This window comes from Xyrauchen texanus, chromosome 6 (genome assembly GCF_025860055.1).
Source record: "Xyrauchen texanus isolate HMW12.3.18 chromosome 6, RBS_HiC_50CHRs, whole genome shotgun sequence".
NCBI lineage: Eukaryota > Metazoa > Chordata > Actinopteri > Cypriniformes > Catostomidae > Xyrauchen > Xyrauchen texanus.
The window spans coordinates 33,324,366-33,330,958 of record NC_068281.1 but is presented as its reverse complement, the minus strand read 5'-3'; positions in this window follow the sequence as shown (position 1 = coordinate 33,330,958).

The window sequence follows — 6,593 nt, the reverse complement described above, 5'->3', positions numbered from 1 at the left end:
TTATGCAACGTCATCAAATATGTTGAAAGGATTGATGTATGTCACGCACAACATGAGCTCACTGATGTCATTAAACGAGTCTGCTTTTTAATTCAAAGCGTTACTCCTGGTCAGAGGCTTCCGTAAACATTTAGTTCATCCGTAGGCTACGTCCTACCTACATTTAATGGTTCAATGCTTAAATAATTAGTAGTGCATAAATTGTGACTTAGTGCCCATTTACACCACTATAAGACAAGTTGTAACATACGTATAGCTGGTGCAACCGGCTCCTGAAGTGCAGAAATGGTGAGATGTGTCATAAGGCACTTTTCCACTGCACGTAATGGTTCGACTCACCTCAACTACTAGCTATACTTTTCTGAGCTTGCATTTCCATTGCAGTTTAGTGCCACCTCAACGTGGGTGAGATTATAGGCTGATCATCATAGTTGCACCAATTCTACAGCTGTGACATCATCTTAACGAAATGTAATGTACCATCTTTCATCGTGGCTGAGTCCAGGGCACTCTCCCTCCCATTGCTCGCTGGTTTAGATAGTGTCCATTTGGTCGAACCACTTCCACATTTCTTTGATGGTTCTGTAGTCACTATTTTTTGTAGTTTTTAACTTTTTCCTACACTGTTAGTAGGTCCGGTGGTAGCCATGTGCTGCCAAACAGCTGAGACACTTCCTGAGAGACTTTTATTTTAAGCAACGCAATAATCATGCAGTTATATAATGTTAGAAGTTGTATAAAGTTGGAAGAAAAAAAAAATCACAGAACCTCAGCTTGAAATCCAAACACAAAAAGTCAAAAGAAACATATTTCCTTTTGCGATTGGTGCCTTTTACATAATAGTTCTTGTAAAAAAAATTTATCCCCTCATCATTTCCTCACCCGCTTCGTTTTTGCGAACCACAACTGCTGTGCACGCAATGATAAACACATCAGTCCGGTTTAATGTATTAATCTTCAGTTCATCTAACTGATTGTTCAGAAAGACTTACAAACAGCCATTTTGAGTCGTTCTTGAAAATTCTTCACTGAATCCACAGTTAAAAAAAAGTCATCATTATACTTTCCTAAGATGTCCAACTTGAACAAAGACAAGTATGGGCAATTGAGGTACGTGAGACTTAAAAAACATAGAAACATAGTTAAGAGTTTAAGAAATTGTGTTGCAACTACAAGCAACGATCACCTTCTGCTTTTAACTGCTCTCATTAAGTGCTGAATTAATGCTGTTTTCTCATTTCTTCTCGAGACAACCGTCTTTGTCCCGTGTCTCCTCATACAGGTAAACACTCCGACACCGAGATGACTCATCACACTCGCACCCCGGATTTGAAAGCACATTGCGACTGATGGCCAAAGATTTCTGACCATAATAAATATAAATAAAATGATAAATGTTTTTCAGAGGACCGAAGGCATATTCACTGTTCTCTTACAAAGTTATTCGTGTTTAATTGTCGGTCAATTTAATATTGATACGACCTCAGCTACAAGTTTAAAGTAGGCCTAATCATAACTGAGAAATGTTAAATCGGTTTTAAATCACTAATCATGATATATAATTTGCTGAAATAAGATGCATTGAATGTTTAAGCATTATGTAATCCCTGAAACAATTTAACACCAGTCAGATATTGATGGATAATGGACTTCAAAAGATTATCCGATTTACAGGGGCTGTGGCCCTGTATGTTAAATACAGTATGTTAGAATTTCAGCGAAATCAGACTTTTACAATTATTTGTCTTGTGGCTTCCTCTTGTGGACAAACCGTAAAACAGCCATATTTCTAACTGCTTAAAAATGCAGTTGTACAAATAGCAAATTCTTCTGTTATAGCACTGCCAAACTGATGAATATTTTCATCTATATTTATTTAATATTTATCTTTTGTGCATGAATACATGTTTTGTTAAGTTTAAAAATTGTGCTCACAAGATATGGGTCAATAGGCTACAGGCCACATGCAAAACCTATCGGCTAATATCTTCTGAATGTTTTGACAAATAAAAATTATTTTGATATTTTTGTCAGGAATGTCTGTAGATAATGTGTACGAAGTTTCATGTGAATCGGGCTAACTGGACAAGGTCGAAATGATAGGTATATATATATATATATATATATATATATATATATATATATATATATATATATATATGTATGTATGTATGTATGTATGTATGTATGTGTATATATATATATATATATATATATATATATATATATATGTATATGTATGCCTATATATATCAAATTTTATCATATACATTTCTGGAATGAATTCAACTGCTTTGAGCACAGTTTCACAATTAGGATTATTTAATGTTATAGTGCTCCCTATCTTCAAAAATGGAGCATGTATACTTTTCTTGTCAATGTGTACAAAGTTTTGTTAAGTTTGAAAATTGCGTTCACAAGATACAACCGTTGGAACGATTTGATGTATACATTTTTTTTTATTTATTAGTCCGGAGTGTCTGTAGATTAATTATGCCAAGTTTCGTGTGAATTAGGAAAATGCTCAAGGACGAGTTCGAAAAATTATGGTTTTCAAAAAATATTTGTGATAAAAAAAAGTTTTCTTGCAGGAATGAAAATCCATGTGACCATATCAATGTGGGGCACTGGTGGATTCAAATACACTACACATTTGTATGTAGCCTATACGGTTCTGGAGTTATGAGCAAAAATACGAATTAGCTAATTATACCGCCACCGTGTGGCCGATTATCACAAAATTGTATATGAGGCTTCGAATTGACACTCTGCTTTAGTCATTTCCATAACACTCGTCCATTCCCAATATGAGTATAAAGTTTTTGTTCATTTGTCAAATCGATTTTACAAGAATATGTTGGCAATTTGACCAAAGAAGATGCATATTAAATTTGAACTTTGTCACTCAAACGGCTGCAAAATGTATTTTTTTTTGCGCCCCCTAAGGGCGGAATTCTACGAAAATTTGCTGACAACTTTTAAACTTCCTACTGATTATGTGCACTGAGATTGGTTACATTTGGAGTTTGTGATGAGTAGATATTGATTAATTACTCAAATTGCGTTAAACTGAAGGAATTTTATCATTAATATCTTCGGAACGATTTAACGTATCACAATTCTTTTGATGATGACCAAATTATGTGCCAATCGGACTAACGGTCTAGGAGGATTAAGAAAAAGTGTTTTTCGAAAAATTGAAAATGCCGGAAAACAATTCATTTATAGTCGGAAATGAAATCAGATGAATACATTTTGTAGGGCTTGACTAAAGGTATCAGAGGAAAAAAATACTTTTTAATGAAAAGTATTTTGATTCTAGCCCTTACGGATGCAGAGATATGAGCCAAAATGCAAAAGTGTTTATTATAGCGCCACCTAGGGTCAGATGGATGTGTGTTTGTGCGCCTGAGTAGTGAGGGGGAAAATAATCCAGTATGAATAAATATAGCAAGCACTCTCTTATACTGTATAGAATTATATATGCGAAAACTTTAAACCAATCTTAATTGTCACTTTGTCCATTGGATCATTCTTTAGAAATGCAGGCCTGAAAACGTCACTCGATGAAGTAAAAACTACATTATACATTTTCTTTTCACCTAAGCGAAGCCATTCTAAGTTAAAACATAAATAATAATAATAATAATAATACTCTATTAATACATTTAAAATATTTAGTATAGCAATCGATACTATTTACACTTAATGCAAATAGCACCAGATACTATTTTAACTAAGTGTAAAAAGCATCTTCTTTTCACTTCAAATAGTTCAAATAGTAGCAGATCCTCTTACACCCCTGTTTAAATACTAACATACAGTATAGTGGCATCGCTGCAGCATTTGTATTGTGTTTATTTGGAGTCCCATAGACACCCTACACCAACCCCTACCCCTACCTTACAAAAATTAACCATGGTTTTACTACAGTTGCCATAGTATCACCATGGTATTTTTCTAGTAAAATCATAGAAACCAAAAAATTAAACATGATCACTATTAACTACTATTAACAACATGTTACTGTATTAACACCATGGTTAGTACATCAGAACTGTATAGCTTCCACCAAAACACATGGTTACTACAATACTACTAACCATGGTTAATTTTATCCAGATCAAATCCTTCTCTCAACTCCCCGACCTTCGCTGTGACCAAATCACTGTGAGGAATAGTTTTCATTTATTACTATAAGTAGTATTATTGGAAATATTAAGAGTAGATGCATGGGAAAGAGTATATCAAGGGGTGGGATTTAAACCCGGTCTCCAGCATGACAACACACATGTGGCTGTGTCTCGTTTGGAAGGCTGCATCCTCCGGAGGTCGCATTTGTCGGCTGCATAAGTCATAGAGGCTGTCTCGTTTCATAAAAACGAGTTGGACACTTCGATATAATATGAATAATTATATTAATATATAATTAAAATAAAGTATTAGACTAAAAGCTGTCAAATCTATTTTCTTTTCTCTTTACATCTTTATAACTCCCCTCAAATTTACCTCATACATTCCCTTCTAAAGGGACTTTGTTCCCTTCTCACTCAAAGCACTCATGCTTGTTAAAAAGTGGGGTGCTGTCATAGCAACCATGTTATGTTCCGTTTCCATTCATCCTATGAAGGCCATCTCATTAAAACTAGGCTTGTTTAAAGGAGGACCTTCAAAGCTACAACAGTTGCACCTGGTGGCGCAGTTTGTCGTAAAATCCTGTTTCCACCAGACTATTGGAGCGCATATAGTCACTTAGTTCCCTTACAACTCAGTACACTTGACATTGTGTAGCTACGCATATGGGGAGTGCCTTCATACACAACCTACATGAAACCTCTCAACAATAACGCCAATATTCTAATATTGGCTATGGTGTTTGAGCCTGTTTTGGCGTGAAACTGTCCGCTATAAAAACAGCTGCACAAACACCATTTCCTTAGAATTTCTTCCTTCAAGAAATTCCTTGAAATACAGTCTTATCATGAAAAACGCAATAGTGATTGTGCCAAATTGTCAAACACAAAAAGGATTTTACAGCCGTTATTGTCTTGTTCCAAAGAAAGATGGCGGGCTTCGGGCCGATCCTGGATCCGAGACATTTAATCCGCGCACTTATAAAGGGCCCATTCAAAATGATTACTCTGTAATGGATCTTATCGCATGTACAGCCACAGGATTGGTGTATGCTGCTAGACCTGAAGGATGCTTACTTCCATATCTAAATTGTGCAACATCACAGGATGTTTTTGAGATTTTCGTCTGAGGGATCAGCGTATCAATTCAAAGTCCTGCCCTTCAGACTGTCTCTGACTTGGCGCGGGCCTACTGTTACACTAAGGGGTAACACCGGCGAATGGAGACTTCATCCTCAAACTGTTCTGAGGATTTGAGAAATATTCAGGAAAGCAGAATCGATCTATTTGCCTCAGTGGAGAATGTCCACTTTACCCTCTGTTATTCTAAGTTCTAATCCTGCTGGGAGCAGATGCAATGGCACACAAATGGCTGGCGAAACACAAATTTACGTTTCCCTTGGTATGCCTTATTCACTCTGTCATAGGCAAAGTCCAAGTGGACAAGAAAATCAGTTCTATAAGTTGCGCCGAAATGGCCCAACCAGCCATGGTTTCCGGAAATGATGGAGATGCTGTACAGCTCACCATAAGAAATACCACTGACTTGGGACATATCTTTAGTCCTAAAAGCTCTCGCAGGGCCCCCCTTCGAGCCTTTGGACTCTGTTGAACTGTGCATGCTCTCTGTTAAGACTGCACTACTGCTGGCTCTGGCCTCAGTAAAATGGGTAGGTGACCTGCATCCATTATCAGTCAACAATTCATGTCTGGAGTTTGGCCCCAGTCTTTCAAGGGCCACTGTCAAACCCAGACAAGACTATGTACCTACGGTCCTAACCACGGCCGTCAAAGCACAGGTGGTTCACATTCAAGCCTTCTTCCCTCCTCCATTTAATTTGGATGAGGAACAATAATTGCATTATTATGCCCTGTGCGGGCACTACATGCATATGTTGAGCATATTTGCCAGTTCAGACTGTCTGATCAGCTCTTTATATGCTATGGAGGACACACAAAAGCAATGTCTGAGCAAAAGGTCTCTCACTGGATTTTCGATGCTTATGAGTCGCAAGGTAAAACTTGCCCAATTGGTGTTAAATCACACTCAACTAGAGGAATGTCCTACTCATGGGCATGGACGAATGGTGTGTCCTTACAAGACATATGTTTTATAGCAGGATGGTCCTCCCAAAACACATTTGCAAGGTTTTACAACCTAGATATAACGTCTCTTTTTTCACAAGTCCTCTCTGTTTAGAGCACTTGCAATTCATTAACCAAATATATATATACTGTGACAGGGCATAGGGCAGGGCCGGGTCGTGATTCTACACACCCGGTCCCTTATCAGGCTAATCAAGCCTCCGAGAGGATTGGTAGCTGTCCATCATATGTGTGTGTTTGTGTCTTTTGGTTTAAATTTTTATTTAAATATAATTTATATTGTAAAGCTGGTGAGGGATACGCCGTAGTGGAGTTCTCACCACTACCATCAACACCAATGGAGCAGCTGAGGCC